Source organism: Oncorhynchus gorbuscha, linkage group LG25 (assembly GCF_021184085.1).
Source record: "Oncorhynchus gorbuscha isolate QuinsamMale2020 ecotype Even-year linkage group LG25, OgorEven_v1.0, whole genome shotgun sequence".
NCBI lineage: Eukaryota > Metazoa > Chordata > Actinopteri > Salmoniformes > Salmonidae > Oncorhynchus > Oncorhynchus gorbuscha.
In genome coordinates this window covers 404,590-423,830 of record NC_060197.1, presented here as the reverse complement: position 1 = coordinate 423,830, position 19,241 = coordinate 404,590, and the positions used below count along the sequence as shown (strand labels likewise).

General features: G+C 48.8%; 1 protein-coding gene across 1 annotated transcript in view; it reads right to left on the bottom strand.

Annotated features, from left to right (window-relative positions):
* LOC124013545 (exocyst complex component 4-like) overlaps window positions 1-19,241 on the bottom strand; it is a 200,317-nt gene that overhangs the window by 67,926 nt on the left and 113,150 nt on the right. The gene's annotated exons all lie outside the window — the stretch shown is intronic.

Sequence of the window (19,241 nt, the reverse complement as noted above, 5' to 3'; positions counted from 1 at the left end):
GTCCCTTCCTCTTCCATCTGTTACTGTCTCTCTCCTAGTCTCTTCCTCTTCCATCTGTTACTGTCTCTCTCCTAGTCTCTTCCTCCTTCACTGTTACTGTCTCTCTCCTAGTCTCTTCCTCTTCCATCTGTTACTGTCTCTCTCCTAGTCTCTTCCTCCTCCCCCCTCTGTTACGGTCTCTCTCCTAGTCTCTTCCTCCCCCCTCTGTTACTGTCTCTCTCCTAGTCTCTTCCTCCTCTTCCCTCTGTTACTGTCTCTCTCCTAGTCTCTTCCTCTTCCATCTGTTACTGTCTCTCTCCTAGTCTCTTCCTCCTCTTCACTGTTACTGTCTCTCCCTCCTCCCCTCTCTGTTACTGTCTCTCTCCTAGTCTCTTCCTCTTCCATCTGTTACTGTCTCTCTCCTAGTCTCTTCCTCCTTCCATCTGTTACTGTCTCTCTCCTAGTCTCTTCCTCCTCTTCACTGTTACTGTCTCTCCCTCCTCCCCCCTCTGTTACTGTCTCTCTCCTAGTCTCTTCCTCTTCCATCTGTTACTGTCTCTCTCCTAGTCTCTTCCTCCTTCCATCTGTTACTGTCTCTCTCCTAGTCTCATCCTCCTCTTCACTGTTACTGTCTCTCCCTCCTCCCCCCTCTGTTACGGTCTCTCTCCTAGTCTCTTCCTCCTCTTCCCTCTGTTACTGTCTCTCTCCTAGTCTCTTCCTCTTCCATCTGTTACTGTCTCTCTCCTAGTCTCTTCCTCCTCTTCCCTCTGTTACTGTCTCTCTCCTAGTCTCTTCCTCCTCTTCCCTCTGTTACTGTCTCTCTCCTAGTCTCTTCCTCCTCTTCACTGTTACTGTCTCTCTCCTAGTCTCTTCCTCCTCTTCCCTCTGTTACTGTCTCTCTCCTAGTCTCTTCCTCCTCTTCCCTCTGTTACTGTCTCTCTCCTAGTCTCTTCCTCCTCTTCCCTATGTTACTGTCTCTTCCTCCTCTTCCCTATGTTACTGTCTCTCTCCTAGTCTCTTCCTCCTCTTCCCTATGTTACTGTCTCTCTCCTAGTCTCTTCCTCCTCTTCACTGTTACTGTCTCTCTCCTAGTCTCTTCCTCCTCTTCCCTCTGTTACTGTCTCTCTCCTAGTCTCTTCCTCCTCTTCACTGTTACTGTCTCTCTCCTAGTCTCTTCCTCCTCTTCCCTCTGTTACTGTCTCTCTCCTAGTCTCTTCCTCCTCTTCCCTCTGTTACTGTCTCTCTCCTAGTCTCTTCCTCCTCTTCCCTCTGTTACTGTCTCTCTCCTAGTCTCTTCCTCCTCTTCCATCTGTTACTGTCTCTCTCCTAGTCTCTTCCTCCTCTTCACTGTTACTGTCTCTCCCTCCTCCCCCCTCTGTTACTGTCTCTCTCCTAGTCTCTTCCTCTTCCATCTGTTACTGTCTCTCTCCTAGTCTCTTCCTCCTTCCATCTGTTACTGTCTCTCTCCTAGTCTCTTCCTCCTCTTCACTGTTACTGTCTCTCCCTCCTCCCCCCTCTGTTACTGTCTCTCTCCTAGTCTCTGCCTCTTCCATCTGTTACTGTCTCTCTCCTAGTCTCTTCCTCCTCTTCACTGTTACTGTCTCTCCCTCCTCCCCCCTCTGTTACTGTCTCTCTCCTAGTCTCTTCCTCTTCCATCTGTTACTGTCTCTCTCCTAGTCTCTTCCTCCTTCCATCTGTTACTGTCTCTCTCCTAGTCTCTTCCTCCTCTTCACTGTTACTGTCTCTCCCTCCTCCCCCCTCTGTTACGGTCTCTCTCCTAGTCTCTTCCTCCTCTTCCCTCTGTTACTGTCTCTCTCCTAGTCTCTTCCTCCTCCCCCCTCTGTTACTGTCTCTCTCCTAGTCTCTTCCTCTTCCATCTGTTACTGTCTCTCTCCTAGTCTCTTCCTCCTTCACTGTTACTGTCTCTCTCCTAGTCTCTTCCTCTTCCATCTGTTACTGTCTCTCTCCTAGTCTCTTCCTCCTCTTCCCTCTGTTACTGTCTCTCTCCTAGTCTCTTCCTCCTCTTCCCTCTGTTACTGTCTCTCTCTAGTCTCTTCCTCTTCCCTCTGTTACTGTCTCTCTCCTAGTCTCTTCCTCCTCTTCCCTCTGTTACTGTCTCTCTCCTAGTCTCTTCCTCCTCTTCCCTCTGTTACTGTCTCTCTCCTAGTCTCTTCCTCCTCTTCACTGTTACTGTCTCTCTCCTAGTCTCTTCCTCCTCTTCCCTCTGTTACTGTCTCTCTCCTAGTCTCTTCCTCCTCTTCCCTCTGTTACTGTCTCTCTCCTAGTCTCTTCCTCCTCTTCCCTCTGTTACTGTCTCTCTCCTAGTCTCTTCCTCCTCTTCCCTCTGTTACTGTCTCTCTCCTAGTCTCTTCCTCCTCTTCTCTGTTACTGTCTCTCTCCTAGTCTCTTCCTCCTCTTCACTGTTACTGTCTCTCTCCTAGTCTCTTCCTCCTCTTCCCTCTGTTACTGTCTCTCTCCTAGTCTCTTCCTCCTCTTCACTGTTACTGTCTCTCTCCTAGTCTCTTCCTCCTCTTCCCTCTGTTACTGTCTCTCTCCTAGTCTCTTCCTCTTCCATCTGTTACTGTCTCTCTCCTAGTCTCTTCCTCTTCCATCTGTTACTGTCTCTCTCCTAGTCTCTTCCTCCTTCACTGTTACTGTCTCTCTCCTAGTCTCTTCCTCCTCTTCACTGTTACTGTCTCTCCCTCCTCCCCCCTCTGTTACTGTCTCTCTCCTAGTCTCTTCCTCCTCTTCCATCTGTTACTGTCTCTCTCCTAGTCTCTTCCTCCTCTTCACTGTTACTGTCTCTCCCTCCTCCCCCCTCTGTTACTGTCTCTCTCCTAGTCTCTTCCTCCTTCCATCTGTTACTGTCTCTCTCCTAGTCTCTTCCTCCTCTTCACTGTTACTGTCTCTCCCTCCTCCCCCCTCTGTTACTGTCTCTCTCCTAGTCTCTTCCTCTTCCATCTGTTACTGTCTCTCTCCTAGTCTCTTCCTCCTCTTCACTGTTACTGTCTCTCCCTCCTCCCCCCTCTGTTACTGTCTCTCTCCTAGTCTCTTCCTCTTCCATCTGTTACTGTCTCTCTCCTAGTCTCTTCCTCCTTCCATCTGTTACTGTCTCTCTCCTAGTCTCTTCCTCCTCTTCACTGTTACTGTCTCTCCCTCCTCCCCCCTCTGTTACGGTCTCTCTCCTAGTCTCTTCCTCCTCTTCCCTCTGTTACTGTCTCTCTCCTAGTCTCTTCCTCCTCCCCCCTCTGTTACTGTCTCTCTCCTAGTCTCTTCCTCTTCCATCTGTTACTGTCTCTCTCCTAGTCTCTTCCTCCTTCACTGTTACTGTCTCTCTCCTAGTCTCTTCCTCTTCCATCTGTTACTGTCTCTCTCCTAGTCTCTTCCTCCTCTTCCCTCTGTTACTGTCTCTCTCCTAGTCTCTTCCTCCTCTTCCCTCTGTTACTGTCTCTCTCCTAGTCTCTTCCTCTTCCCTCTGTTACTGTCTCTCTCCTAGTCTCTTCCTCCTCTTCCCTCTGTTACTGTCTCTCTCCTAGTCTCTTCCTCCTCTTCCCTCTGTTACTGTCTCTCTCCTAGTCTCTTCCTCCTCTTCACTGTTACTGTCTCTCTCCTAGTCTCTTCCTCCTCTTCCCTCTGTTACTGTCTCTCTCCTAGTCTCTTCCTCCTCTTCCCTCTGTTACTGTCTCTCTCCTAGTCTCTTCCTCCTCTTCCCTCTGTTACTGTCTCTCTCCTAGTCTCTTCCTCCTCTTCCCTCTGTTACTGTCTCTCTCCTAGTCTCTTCCTCCTCTTCACTGTTACTGTCTCTCTCCTAGTCTCTTCCTCCTCTTCCCTCTGTTACTGTCTCTCTCCTAGTCTCTTCCTCCTCTTCACTGTTACTGTCTCTCTCCTAGTCTCTTCCTCCTCTTCCCTCTGTTACTGTCTCTCTCCTAGTCTCTTCCTCCTCTTCCCTCTGTTACTGTCTCTCTCCTAGTCTCTTCCTCCTCTTCCCTCTGTTACTGTCTCTCTCCTAGTCTCTTCCTCCTCTTCCATCTGTTACTGTCTCTCTCCTAGTCTCTTCCTCCTCTTCACTGTTACTGTCTCTCCCTCCTCCCCCCCTCTGTTACTGTCTCTCTCCTAGTCTCTTCCTCTTCCATCTGTTACTGTCTCTCTCCTAGTCTCTTCCTCCTTCCATCTGTTACTGTCTCTCTCCTAGTCTCTTCCTCCTCTTCACTGTTACTGTCTCTCCTCCTCCCCCCTCTGTTACTGTCTCTCTCCTAGTCTCTTCCTCTTCCATCTGTTACTGTCTCTCTCCTAGTCTCTTCCTCCTCTTCACTGTTACTGTCTCTCCCTCCTCCCCCCTCTGTTACTGTCTCTCTCCTAGTCTCTTCCTCCTTCACTGTTACTGTCTCTCTCCTAGTCTCTTCCTCTTCCATCGGTTACTGTCTCTCTCCTAGTCTCTTCCTCCTCTTCCCTCTGTTACTGTCTCTCTCCTAGTCTCTTCCTCCTCTTCCCTCTGTTACTGTCTCTCTCCTAGTCTCTTCCTCCTCTTCCCTCTGTTACTGTCTCTCTCCTAGTCTCTTCCTCCTCTTCCCTCTGTTACTGTCTCTCTCCTAGTCTCTTCCTCCTCCCCCCTCTGTTACTGTCTCTCTCCTAGTCTCTTCCTCCTCCCCTCTGTTACTGTCTCTCTCCTAGTCTCTTCCTCCTCCCCTCTGTTACTGTCTCTCTCCTAGTCTCTTCCTCTTCCATCTGTTACTGTCTCTCTCCTAGTCTCTTCCTCCTCTTCACTGTTACTGTCTCTCCCTCCTCCCCTCTGTTACTGTCTCTCTCCTAGTCTCTTCCTCTTCCATCTGTTACTGTCTCTCTCCTAGTCTCTTCCTCCTTCCATCTGTTACTGTCTCTCTCCTAGTCTCTCCCTCCTCCCCCTCTGTTACTGTCTCTCTCCTAGTCTCTTCCTCTTCCATCTGTTACTGTCTCTCTCCTAGTCTCTTCCTCTTCCCTCTGTTACTGTCTCTCTCCTAGTCTCTTCCTCCTCCCCCTCTGTTACTGTCTCTCTCCTAGTCTCTTCCTCTTCCATCTGTTACTGTCTTTCTCCTAGTCTCTTCCTCCTTCACTGTTACTGTCTCTCTCCTAGTCTCTTCCTCCTCCCCCCTCTGTTACTGTCTCTCTCCTAGTCTCTTCCTCTTCCATCTGTTACTGTCTTTCTCCTAGTCTCTTCCTCCTTCACTGTTACGGTCTCTCTCCTAGTCTCTTCCTCCTCTTCACTGTTACTGTCTCTCCCTCCTCCCCCCTCTGTTACTGTCTCTCTCCTAGTCTCTTCCTCTTCCATCTGTTACTGTCTCTCTCCTAGTCTCTTCCTCCTCTTCACTGTTACTGTCTCTCCCTCCTCCCCCCTCTGTTACTGTCTCTCTCCTAGTCTCTTCCTCTTCCATCTGTTACTGTCTCTCTCCTAGTCTCTTCCTCCTTCACTGTTACTGTCTCTCTCCTAGTCTCTTCCTCTTCCATCGGTTACTGTCTCTCTCCTAGTCTCTTCCTCCTCTTCCCTCTGTTACTGTCTCTCTCCTAGTCTCTTCCTCCTCTTCCCTCTGTTACTGTCTCTCTCCTAGTCTCTTCCTCCTCTTCCCTCTGTTACTGTCTCTCTCCTAGTCTCTTCCTCCTCTTCCCTCTGTTACTGTCTCTCTCCTAGTCTCTTCCTCCTCCCCCCTCTGTTACTGTCTCTCTCCTAGTCTCTTCCTCCTCCCCCCTCTGTTACTGTCTCTCTCCTAGTCTCTTCCTCCTCCCCCTCTGTTACTGTCTCTCTCCTAGTCTCTTCCTCTTCCATCTGTTACTGTCTCTCTCCTAGTCTCTTCCTCCTCTTCACTGTTACTGTCTCTCCCTCCTCCCCCTCTGTTACTGTCTCTCTCCTAGTCTCTTCCTCTTCCATCTGTTACTGTCTCTCTCCTAGTCTCTTCCTCCTTCCATCTGTTACTGTCTCTCTCCTAGTCTCTCCCTCCTCCCCCCTCTGTTACTGTCTCTCTCCTAGTCTCTTCCTCTTCCATCTGTTACTGTCTCTCTCCTAGTCTCTTCCTCTTCCCTCTGTTACTGTCTCTCTCCTAGTCTCTTCCTCCTCCCCCTCTGTTACTGTCTCTCTCCTAGTCTCTTCCTCTTCCATCTGTTACTGTCTTTCTCCTAGTCTCTTCCTCCTTCACTGTTACTGTCTCTCTCCTAGTCTCTTCCTCCTCCCCCCTCTGTTACTGTCTCTCTCCTAGTCTCTTCCTCTTCCATCTGTTACTGTCTTTCTCCTAGTCTCTTCCTCCTTCACTGTTACGGTCTCTCTCCTAGTCTCTTCCTCCTCTTCCCTCTGTTACTGTCTCTCTCCTAGTCTCTTCCTCTTCCCTCTGTTACTGTCTCTCTCCTAGTCTCTTCCTCCTCTTCCCTCTGTTACTGTCTCTCTCCTAGTCTCTTCCTCCTCTTCCCTCTGTTACTGTCTCTCTCCTAGTCTCTTCCTCCTCTTCACTGTTACGGTCTCTCTCCTAGTCTCTTCCTCCTCCCCCTCTGTTACGGTCTCTCTCCTAGTCTCTTCCTCCTCCCCCTCTGTTACGGTCTCTCTCCTAGTCTCTCCCTCCTCCCCCTCTGTTACTGTCTCTCTCCTAGTCTCTTCCTCTTCCATCTGTTACTGTCTCTCTCCTAGTCTCTTCCTCCTCTTCACTGTTACGGTCTCTCTCCTAGTCTCTTCCTCCTCCCCTCTGTTACTGTCTTTCTCCTAGTCTCTTCCTCCTCTTCACTGTTACGGTCTCTCTCCTAGTCTCTTCCTCCTCCCCCCTCTGTTACTGTCTTTCTCCTAGTCTCTTCCTCTTCCATCTGTTACTGTCTCTCTCCTAGTCTCTTCCTCCTCTTCACTGTTACTGTCTCTCTCCTAGTCTCTTCCTCCTCTTCCCTCTGTTACTGTCTCTCTCCTAGTCTCTTCCTCTTCCATCTGTTACTGTCTCTCTCCTAGTCTCTTCCTCTTCCATCTGTTACTGTCTCTCTCCTAGTCTCTTCCTCCTTCACTGTTACTGTCTCTCTCCTAGTCTCTTCCTCTTCCATCTGTTACTGTCTCTCTCCTAGTCTCTTCCTCCTCTTCCCTCTGTTACTGTCTCTCTCCTAGTCTCTTCCTCTTCCATCTGTTACTGTCTCTCTCCTAGTCTCTTCCTCTTCCATCTGTTACTGTCTCTCTCCTAGTCTCTTCCTCCTTCACTGTTACTGTCTCTCTCCTAGTCTCTTCCTCTTCCATCTGTTACTGTCTCTCTCCTAGTCTCTTCCTCCTCTTCCCTCTGTTACTGTCTCTCTCCTAGTCTCTTCCTCTTCCATCTGTTACTGTCTCTCTCCTAGTCTCTTCCTCCTCTTCACTGTTACTGTCTCTCCCTCCTCCCCTCTCTGTTACTGTCTCTCTCCTAGTCTCTTCCTCTTCCATCTGTTACTGTCTCTCTCCTAGTCTCTTCCTCCTTCCATCTGTTACTGTCTCTCTCCTAGTCTCTTCCTCCTCTTCACTGTTACTGTCTCTCCCTCCTCCCCCCTCTGTTACTGTCTCTCTCCTAGTCTCCTCCTCTTCCATCTGTTACTGTCTCTCTCCTAGTCTCTTCCTCCTCTTCACTGTTACTGTCTCTCCCTCCTCCCCCCTCTGTTACTGTCTCTCTCCTAGTCTCTTCCTCTTCCATCTGTTACTGTCTCTCTCCTAGTCTCTTCCTCCTTCCATCTGTTACTGTCTCTCTCCTAGTCTCTCCCTCCTCCCCCCTCTGTTACTGTCTCTCTCCTAGTCTCTTCCTCTTCCATCTGTTACTGTCTCTCTCCTAGTCTCTTCCTCTTCCCTCTGTTACTGTCTCTCTCCTAGTCTCTTCCTCCTCCCCCTCTGTTACTGTCTCTCTCCTAGTCTCTTCCTCTTCCATCTGTTACTGTCTTTCTCCTAGTCTCTTCCTCCTTCACTGTTACTGTCTCTCTCCTAGTCTCTTCCTCCTCCCCCCTCTGTTACTGTCTCTCTCCTAGTCTCTTCCTCTTCCATCTGTTACTGTCTTTCTCCTAGTCTCTTCCTCCTTCACTGTTACGGTCTCTCTCCTAGTCTCTTCCTCTTCCATCTGTTACTGTCTCTCTCCTAGTCTCTTCCTCCTCTTCCCTCTGTTACTGTCTCTCTCCTAGTCTCTTCCTCCTCTTCCCTCTGTTACTGTCTCTCTCCTAGTCTCTTCCTCTTCCCTCTGTTACTGTCTCTCTCCTAGTCTCTTCCTCCTCTTCCCTCTGTTACTGTCTCTCTCCTAGTCTCTTCCTCCTCTTCCCTCTGTTACTGTCTCTCTCCTAGTCTCTTCCTCCTCTTCACTGTTACGGTCTCTCTCCTAGTCTCTTCCTCCTCCCCCCTCTGTTACGGTCTCTCTCCTAGTCTCTTCCTCCTCCCCCCTCTGTTACGGTCTCTCTCCTAGTCTCTCCCTCCTCCCCCCTCTGTTACTGTCTCTCTCCTAGTCTCTTCCTCTTCCATCTGTTACTGTCTCTCTCCTAGTCTCTTCCTCCTCTTCACTGTTACGGTCTCTCTCCTAGTCTCTTCCTCCTCCCCCCTCTGTTACTGTCTTTCTCCTAGTCTCTTCCTCCTCTTCACTGTTACGGTCTCTCTCCTAGTCTCTTCCTCCTCCCCCCTCTGTTACTGTCTTTCTCCTAGTCTCTTCCTCTTCCATCTGTTACTGTCTCTCTCCTAGTCTCTTCCTCCTCTTCACTGTTACTGTCTCTCTCCTAGTCTCTTCCTCCTCTTCCCTCTGTTACTGTCTCTCTCCTAGTCTCTTCCTCTTCCATCTGTTACTGTCTCTCTCCTAGTCTCTTCCTCTTCCATCTGTTACTGTCTCTCTCCTAGTCTCTTCCTCCTTCACTGTTACTGTCTCTCTCCTAGTCTCTTCCTCTTCCATCTGTTACTGTCTCTCTCCTAGTCTCTTCCTCCTCTTCCCTCTGTTACTGTCTCTCTCCTAGTCTCTTCCTCTTCCATCTGTTACTGTCTCTCTCCTAGTCTCTTCCTCTTCCATCTGTTACTGTCTCTCTCCTAGTCTCTTCCTCCTCTTCACTGTTACTGTCTCTCTCCTAGTCTCTTCCTCTTCCATCTGTTACTGTCTCTCTCCTAGTCTCTTCCTCCTCTTCCCTCTGTTACTGTCTCTCTCCTAGTCTCTTCCTCTTCCATCTGTTACTGTCTCTCTCCTAGTCTCTTCCTCCTCTTCACTGTTACTGTCTCTCCCTCCTCCCCCTCTCTGTTACTGTCTCTCTCCTAGTCTCTTCCTCTTCCATCTGTTACTGTCTCTCTCCTAGTCTCTTCCTCCTTCCATCTGTTACTGTCTCTCTCCTAGTCTCTTCCTCCTCTTCACTGTTACTGTCTCTCCCTCCTCCCCCTCTGTTACTGTCTCTCTCCTAGTCTCCTCCTCTTCCATCTGTTACTGTCTCTCTCCTAGTCTCTTCCTCCTCTTCACTGTTACTGTCTCTCCCTCCTCCCCCCTCTGTTACTGTCTCTCTCCTAGTCTCTTCCTCTTCCATCTGTTACTGTCTCTCTCCTAGTCTCTTCCTCTTCCATCTGTTACTGTCTCTCTCCTAGTCTCTTCCTCTTCCCTCTGTTACTGTCTCTCTCCTAGTCTCTTCCTCTTCCCTCTGTTACTGTCTCTCTCCTAGTCTCTTCCTCCTCCCCCTCTGTTACTGTCTCTCTCCTAGTCTCTTCCTCTTCCATCTGTTACTGTCTTTCTCCTAGTCTCTTCCTCCTTCACTGTTACTGTCTCTCTCCTAGTCTCTTCCTCCTCCCCCCTCTGTTACTGTCTCTCTCCTAGTCTCTTCCTCTTCCATCTGTTACTGTCTTTCTCCTAGTCTCTTCCTCCTTCACTGTTACGGTCTCTCTCCTAGTCTCTTCCTCTTCCATCTGTTACTGTCTCTCTCCTAGTCTCTTCCTCCTCTTCCCTCTGTTACTGTCTCTCTCCTAGTCTCTTCCTCCTCTTCCCTCTGTTACTGTCTCTCTCCTAGTCTCTTCCTCTTCCCTCTGTTACTGTCTCTCTCCTAGTCTCTTCCTCCTCTTCCCTCTGTTACTGTCTCTCTCCTAGTCTCTTCCTCCTCTTCCCTCTGTTACTGTCTCTCTCCTAGTCTCTTCCTCCTCTTCACTGTTACGGTCTCTCTCCTAGTCTCTTCCTCCTCCCCCTCTGTTACGGTCTCTCTCCTAGTCTCTTCCTCCTCCCCCTCTGTTACGGGTCTCTCTCCCCCTCTGTTACTGTCTCTCCCTCTCTTCCTCTTCCATCTGTTACTGTCTCTCTCCTAGTCTCTTTCCTCTTCCATCTGTTACTGTCTCTCTCTCTAGTCTCTTCCTCCTCTTCACTGTTACGGTCTCTCTCCTAGTCTCTTCCTCCTCCCCCTCTGTTACTGTCTTTCTCCTAGTCTCTTCCTCTTCCATCTGTTACTGTCTCTCTCCGGTCTCTCTCCTGTTAGTCTCTTCCTCCTCCTGTTAGTCTCTCCTCTTCCATCTGTTACTGTCTCTCTAGTCTCTTCAGACTCTTCCTCTCTCTCCTCCCTCTGTTACTGTCTCTCTCCTAGTCTCTTCCTCCTCTTCCCTCTGTTACTGTCTCTCTCCTAGTCTCTTCCTCTTCCATCTGTTACTGTCTCTCTCCTAGTCTCTTCCTCTTCATCTGTTACTGTCTCTTCCTCTTCACTACTGTCTCTCTCCTAGTCTCTTCCTCTTCCATCTGTTACTGTCTCTCTCCTAGTCTCTTCCTCCTCCCCCTCTGTTACGGTCTCTCTCCTAGTCTCTTCCTCCCCCTCTGTTACTGTCTCTCTCCTAGTCTCTTCCTCCTCTTCCCTCTGTTACTGTCTCTCTCCTAGTCTCTTCCTCTTCCATCTGTTACTGTCTCTCTCCTAGTCTCTTCCTCCTCTTCACTGTTACTGTCTCTCCCTCCTCCCCTCTCTGTTACTGTCTCTCTCCTAGTCTCTTCCTCTTCCATCTGTTACTGTCTCTCTCCTAGTCTCTTCCTCCTTCCATCTGTTACTGTCTCTCTCCTAGTCTCTTCCTCCTCTTCACTGTTACTGTCTCTCCCTCCTCCCCCCTCTGTTACTGTCTCTCTCCTAGTCTCCTCCTCTTCCATCTGTTACTGTCTCTCTCCTAGTCTCTTCCTCCTTCCATCTGTTACTGTCTCTCTCCTAGTCTCTTCCTCCTCTTCACTGTTACTGTCTCTCCCTCCTCCCCCCTCTGTTACGGTCTCTCTCCTAGTCTCTTCCTCCTCTTCCCTCTGTTACTGTCTCTCTCCTAGTCTCTTCCTCCTCCCCCCTCTGTTACTGTCTCTCTCCTAGTCTCTTCCTCTTCCATCTGTTACTGTCTCTCTCCTAGTCTCTTCCTCCTCTTCACTGTTACTGTCTCTCCCTCCTTCCCCCTCTGTTACTGTCTCTCTCCTAGTCTCTTCCTCTTCCATCTGTTACTGTCTCTCTCCTAGTCTCTTCCTCCTTCCATCTGTTACTGTCTCTCTCCTAGTCTCTTCCTCCTCTTCACTGTTACTGTCTCTCCCTCCTCCCCCCTCTGTTACTGTCTCTCTCCTAGTCTCTTCCTCTTCCATCTGTTACTGTCTCTCTCCTAGTCTCTTCCTCCTTCACTGTTACTGTCTCTCTCCTAGTCTCTTCCTCTTCCATCTGTTACCGTCTCTCTCCTAGTCTCTTCCTCTTCCATCTGTTACTGTCTCTCTCCTAGTCTCTTCCTCCTCTTCACTGTTACAGTCTCTCTCCTAGTCTCTTCCTCCTCCCCCCTCTGTTACGGTCTCTCTCCTAGTCTCTTCCTCCTCTTCCCTCTGTTACTGTCTCTCTCCTAGTCTCTTCCTCTTCCATCTGTTACTGTCTCTCTCCTAGTCTCTTCCTCTTCCATCTGTTACTGTCTCTCTCCTAGTCTCTTCCTCCTTCACTGTTACTGTCTCTCTCCTAGTCTCTTCCTCTTCCATCTGTTACTGTCTCTCTCCTAGTCTCTTCCTCCTCCCCCCTCTGTTACGGTCTCTCTCCTAGTCTCTTCCTCCCCCTCTGTTACTGTCTCTCTCCTAGTCTCTTCCTCCTCTTCCCTCTGTTACTGTCTCTCTCCTAGTCTCTTCCTCTTCCATCTGTTACTGTCTCTCTCCTAGTCTCTTCCTCCTCTTCACTGTTACTGTCTCTCCCTCCTCCCCTCTCTGTTACTGTCTCTCTCCTAGTCTCTTCCTCTTCCATCTGTTACTGTCTCTCTCCTAGTCTCTTCCTCCTTCCATCTGTTACTGTCTCTCTCCTAGTCTCTTCCTCCTCTTCACTGTTACTGTCTCTCCCTCCTCCCCCTCTGTTACTGTCTCTCTCCTAGTCTCTTCCTCTTCCATCTGTTACTGTCTCTCTCCTAGTCTCTTCCTCCTTCCATCTGTTACTGTCTCTCTCCTAGTCTCTTCCTCCTCTTCACTGTTACTGTCTCTCCCTCCTCCCCCTCTGTTACTGTCTCTCTCCTAGTCTCTTCCTCTTCCATCTGTTACTGTCTCTCTCCTAGTCTCTTCCTCCTTCCATCTGTTACTGTCTCTCTCCTAGTCTCTTCCTCCTCTTCACTGTTACTGTCTCTCCCTCCTCCCCCCTCTGTTACTGTCTCTCTCCTAGTCTCTTCCTCTTCCATCTGTTACTGTCTCTCTCCTAGTCTCTTCCTCCTCTTCACTGTTACTGTCTCTCCCTCCTCCCCCCTCTGTTACTGTCTCTCTCCTAGTCTCTTCCTCTTCCATCTGTTACTGTCTCTCTCCTAGTCTCTTCCTCCTTCACTGTTACTGTCTCTCTCCTAGTCTCTTCCTCTCCCATCGGTTACTGTCTCTCTCCTAGTCTCTTCCTCCTTCCATCTGTTACTGTCTCTCTCCTAGTCTCTCCCTCCTCCCCCCTCTGTTACTGTCTCTCTCCTAGTCTCTTCCTCTTCCATCTGTTACTGTCTCTCTCCTAGTCTGACCCTCCTCCCCCTCTGTTACTGTCTCTCTCCTAGTCTCTTCCTCTTCCATCTGTTACTGTCTCTCTCCTAGTCTCTTCCTCTTCCCTCTGTTACTGTCTCTCTCCTAGTCTCTTCCTCTTCCCTCTGTTACTGTCTCTCTCCTAGTCTCTTCCTCCTCCCCCTCTGTTACTGTCTCTCTCCTAGTCTCTTCCTCTTCCATCTGTTACTGTCTTTCTCCTAGTCTCTTCCTCCTTCACTGTTACTGTCTCTCTCCTAGTCTCTTCCTCCTCCCCCTCTGTTACTGTCTCTCTCCTAGTCTCTTCCTCTTCCATCTGTTACTGTCTTTCTCCAGTCTTCCTCCTTCACTGTTAGCGGTAACTGCTCCAGTCTCTTGACTCCATCTGTTACTGTCTTTCTCCAGTCTCTTCCTCCTCTTCACTGTTACTGTCTCTCCCTCCTCCCCCTCTGTTACTGTCTCTCTCCTAGTCTCTTCCTCTTCCATCTGTTACTGTCTCTCTCCTAGTCTCTTCCTCCTTCCATCTGTTACTGTCTCTCTCCTAGTCTCTTCCTCCTCTTCACTGTTACTGTCTGTCCCTCCCTCCCCCCTCTGTTACTGTCTCTCTCCTAGTCTCTTCCTCTTCCATCTGTTACTGTCTCTCTCCTAGTCTCTTCCTCCTTCCATCTGTTACTGTCTCTCTCCTAGTCTCTTCCTCCTCTTCACTGTTACTGTCTCTCCTCCTCCCCCTCTGTTACTGTCTCTCTCCTAGTCTCTTCCTCTTCCATCTGTTACTGTCTCTCTCCTAGTCTCTTCCTCCTCTTCACTGTTACTGTCTCTCCCTCCTCCCCCCTCTGTTACTGTCTCTCTCCTAGTCTCTTCCTCTTCCATCTGTTACTGTCTCTCTCCTAGTCTCTTCCTCCTTCACTGTTACTGTCTCTCTCCTAGTCTCTTCCTCTTCCATCGGTTACTGTCTCTCTCCTAGTCTCTTCCTCCTCTTCCTCTGTTACTGTCTCTCTCCTAGTCTCTTCCTCCTCTTCCCTCTGTTACTGTCTCTCTCCTAGTCTCTTCCTCCTCTTCCCTCTGTTACGGTCTCTCTCCTAGTCTCTTCCTCCTCTTCCCTCTGTTACTGTCTCTCTCCTAGTCTCTTCCTCTCCTCCCCCTCTGTTACTGTCTCTCTCCTAGTCTCTTCCTCCTCCCCCCTCTGTTACTGTCTCTCTCCTAGTCTCTTCCTCCTCCCCCTCTGTTACTGTCTCTCTCCTAGTCTCTTCCTCTTCCATCTGTTACTGTCTCTCTCCTAGTCTCTTCCTCCTCTTCACTGTTACTGTCTCTCCCTCCTCCCCCCTCTGTTACTGTCTCTCTCCTAGTCCTAGACTGATGCAGCATAGAGGTGGGTTAGACTCTGGACTGATGTAGCATAGAGATGGGTTAGGGACTGACTGATTCAGCACAGAGCTGGGTTAGGGACTGACTGATGCAGCATAGAGGTGGGTTAGGGACTGGACTGATGCAGCATAGAGCTGGGTTAGGGACTGGTGCAGCAGAGGTGGGTTAGGGACTGGTCTGATGCAGCATAGAGGTGGGTTAGGGATTGATGCAGCATAGAGGTGGGTTAGGGACTGATGAAGCATAGAGGTGGGTTAGGGACGGATGCAGCACAGAGCTGGGCTAGGGACTGGTCTGATAATGATACAGCACAGAGCTGGGTTAGGGACTGGACTGATGCAGTATAGAGGTGGGTTAGGGACTGGACTGATGCAGCATAGAGCTGGGTTAGGGACTGGACTGATGCAGCATAGAGCTGGGTTAGGGACTGGTCTGATACTGATACAGCTAGGTGAAGTGGGTAGAAGATGAGAGAGGGGAAAGACTGACTGTTGGTGGGCCAAAATAGAGACAGTTTGGATGCCTCAGTGATAATGATGCCTGTTATAATTCCTCTACACTGCTCTGTCATCTTCACATTTACACAGCAGCCCTACAACCAAACCTTATCCACTGAAGACGGGCAGCTGCACAAACACAGTACACACAGACAGACACACCAGTGCCAGGGCTCATCATCCACAGGCAGAGGATGGTGGAGAGGGAGAGATTAGGGAGCGGGCGCCGAGTCGTCCCTTTTCAAAATGCCAATGCCGGTCAGGGCACAGGGTTTAAATACCACTCAAATGTCAGCAGGAAACCCCCACAAGTCAAACTAAATTACCCCCTACCTGTACCACCCTTCACGCTGCACTCGGTGTGTGTGTGTGTGTGTGTGTGTGTGTGTGTGTGTGTGTGTGTGTGTGTGTGTGTGTGTGTGTGTGTGTGTGTGTGTGTGTGTGTGTGTGTGTGTGTGTGTGTGTGTGTGTGTGTGTGTGTGTGTGTGTGTGTGTGTGTGTGTGTGTGTGTGTGTGTGTGTGTGTGTGTCTGGAAGAATTGCCTGCATGTTGGCACAGAACAACCACACACACACACTATGACTGCTGCTGCAGTCTAGCTCCTCTTTCAGCCTGATCGATGTTCTGCAGCTCACACACAGCCGTTTACTATGGAGCTCCAAACACCCTCCATTAAATGAAAACACACAGCCCTTTATAAAACTTCCTCATCGATCCTTCCGCTGAGAATTGATACTTAGAAAAACACTTTCTCTCCCCCCTGCACCAATACACAGTAGATAGGAACAGGAGTCATTATATTTAGCTAGTGTATAGCAGTGATATACAAGTTGTTGGTATAGAAAAGCAGAGAGCTATACACTGTATTGATCCATATAGCATTGAACCCTATAACAGTATCAATATACATATCACAGTCACAGAGGCCTGGACATATACTAAAGCACAATCAGTTCACACAACCAATTCACCAGTCACTCTTTTACAACGCCCAGCCCTGCTATCAGCCACAAATTACACCTACGCTACAGTATTGATCAACACACACACACGGGTCCAACTTTTGTTTGTTTGTGTTTGTGTGTGTGTGTGTGTGTGTGTCTTTCCCACCCGGACCCAATGATTTTTAAGTAGACACCTGTTCCAAATAGACCCGATGACAACTAGACCCATTGCGTATAAATCTGGTCAGATCTAGAGTCGGTCCAATCTGAGTGAGGGAAGCAGCAGAAAATAAAACGTTTTGAGCTACTTTATTAACCGGAGCTGATAAAGTGCAAGAGGGAGATAGGTGCCGCTCTAGAAGGTGGGGGAGGAGACGTACTTGAGGGAGTGAGTGACACGTGGAGGAGAGAACCAACCAAGCAGACTCGTGCTATAGTGGACAAATAGCTGCCATAGCTAGGGTTTTTTTATCATCAAATATGATTACATAGTACCCGTCTTGACTACATCAAAACGGGAAAAGCAAGTTAAGCTAGATAACGTTAGCTAGCTAGGCTAACTGAAGCTGCAGTGAATGAGCTTTCTAGTCCTACTGTTACAAACAACAACAACTCCCTGCAGAATATTAAGTAGCAGCCTACCTGTTGGCTCTTGGTCGTGATAACCTATCATTCCCCTTTAACTTTTAATTCTGTCATTTGGAGAGAAGTGGCTTCTTTGCTGCCCTTCTTGACACCAGGCCATCCTCCAAAAGTATTCGCCTCACTGTGCCTGCAGATGCACTCACACCTGCCTGCTGCCACTCCTGAGCAAGCTCTGTACTGGTGGTGCCCCAATCCCGCAGCTGAATCAACTTTAGGAGATGGTCCTGGCACTTGCTGGACTTACTTGGGTGCCCTGAAGTCTTCTTCACAACAATTGAACCGCTCTCATTGAAGTTCTTGATGATCCGATAAATGGTTGATTTAGGTGGCAGCAATATCTGGCAGCAATATCCTTGCCTGTGAATCCCTTTTTGTGCAAAGCAATGACGACGGCACGTGTTTATTGCAGGTAACCATGGTTGACAGATGAAGAACAATGATTCCAAGCACCACCCTCCTTTTGAAGCTTCCAGTTTGTTATTCGAACTCAATAAGCATGACAGAGTGATCTCCAGTCTTGTCCCCGTCAACACTCACACCTGTGTTAACGAGAGAATCACTGACATGATGTCAGCTGGTCCTTTTGTGGCAGGGCTGAAATGCAGTGGAAATGTTTTTGGGGGGATTCAGTTTATTTGCATGGCAAAGAGGGACTTTGTAATTAATTGCAATTCATCTGATCACTCTTTATAACATTCTGGAGTATATGCAAATTGCCACCATACAAACTGAGGCAGCAGACTTTGTTCAAATTAATATTTGTGTCCTTCTCAAAACTTTTGGCCACGACTGCACAGTTCAAGTCGGAAGTTTACATACACCGTAGCCAAATACATTTTAACTCAGTTTTTCACAATTCCTGACATTTAAACCTAGTAAAAAGTCCTTGTCTTAGGTCTGTTAGGATACCACTTTAATTTAAGAATGTGAAATGTCAGAATAATAGTAGAGAGAATTATTCATTTCAGCTTTTATTTCTTTCATCACATTCCCAGCGGGTCAGAAGTTTACATAGACTCAATTAGTATTTGATAACATTACCAATTACGTGTGTCATGCACAAAGTAGAGGTCTTAACCGACTTCCCAAAACTACAGTTTGTAAACAAGAAATGTGTTGAGTGGTTGAAAAACAAGTTTTAATGACTCCAGTGTATGTAAACTTCCGACTTCGACTGTAGGTGGTTCCGTGAAGACCTGTATTCCACACACACAATCCCCCTTCCCACTCCATTGATTTCCTATGCAGTATTACTCAATTACCTGTTATGGGAGTTGCTATTAAAAACAGCCATAAGCTGTATCAGTGGGTATTAAAGTGGCTTCTATCAAAGGTGCCAGGGCTGGATCTCTACAAAGACATTAGAAAGCCATCTGCCAGTGAGTAGTGACACAGCTCTGTTGGCACTGCCAGCTCAGAGGGACACACACACAAGTGCACCCGCACACAGGGAGAGGGAGAGAGATAGAGAGAGAGATAGAGAGAGAAAGAGAGATAGAGAGAGAGAGATAGAGAAATAGAGAGAGAGAGATAGAGAGAGATGATTTAATGGCAATTTAATTGACAACAAGGGAACAGCAGCAGCCACTCACTGTTAAGTATCTCTACCCAGACCTTCCACAGCCCCTACCCAGACCTTCCACAGCCCCTACCCAGACCCTACCCAGACCTTCCACAGCCCCTACCCAGACCTTCCACAGACCCTACCCAGACCTTCCACAGACCCTACCCAGACCTTCCACAGACCCTACCCAGACCTTCCACAGACCCTACCCAGACCTTCCACAGACCCTACCCAGACCTTCCACAGACCCTACCCAGACCTTCCACAGACCCTACCCAGACCTTCCACAGACCCTACCCAGACCCTACCCAGACCCTACCCAGACCTTCCACAGACCTTCCACAGACCTTCCACAGACCCTACCCAGACCTTCCACAGACCCTACCCAGACCCTACCCAGACCCTACCCAGACCTTCCACAGACCTTCCACAGACCTTCCACAGACCCTACCCAGACCTTCCACAGACCCTACCCAGACCTTCCACAGACCCTACCCAAACCTTCCACAGACCCTACCCAGACCTTCCACAGCCCCTACCACAGACATTTACATTTACATTTAAGTCATTTAGCAGACGCTCTTATCCAGAGCGACTTCAGCCCCTACCACAGACCCTATCCAGCCCCTACCCAGACCCTACCACAGACCCTATCCAGCCCCTACCCGGGCCGTATGTCTCTATGAGATAGGGTATAGTTTACTTCAGTATGAGGAAAGGACATTTGCGTTCAACAATGGGGCACACACACAGTTGCCCTACAGTACAGCACCAAAGTCTAACTAAGGGGAAATATTACAGTTTAATGGGAGCCCTGGTGATTCATCACTGCAAGGAAGGTCAATCTAATTAGGCTGTTTGAAAATTGGATTTCCCCCAGTCTTTGGGGACACCGTGTTATATACAGTACAGTACACCGTCACTGTAGGCAATACTAATCACTGCGGTTGATTACATTCTGGAATATTGCTAAGCATAAATAAGGACCATATTAAAAACCGTAAACATCAGACAGGAAGCACACTCAAAATGTAGGCCATCATCTGCCTTATTGTGGGGGTTTGGGGGAGGATGGACTGTCCAGCTATGAAAGCGGTAGAGTATAATCAATGGGAGGATTACTAAAAGGACGTAATGGATATAATCTAATTGTAGACATTCTACTGGTTTAGAGTCATGCTCCAGTCTGAGTGCTGCCCATGGTTAGGATCATGGATGTCCTCTCACAATGACTATACATACTGGACCAGACCAATGATCTCATAAGATATTGAAAGGGAAAATGTCCTGTGGATTGGACTAAACTAAAGGCTTTTAGGGAAAATGTCCTGTGGATTGGACTAAACTA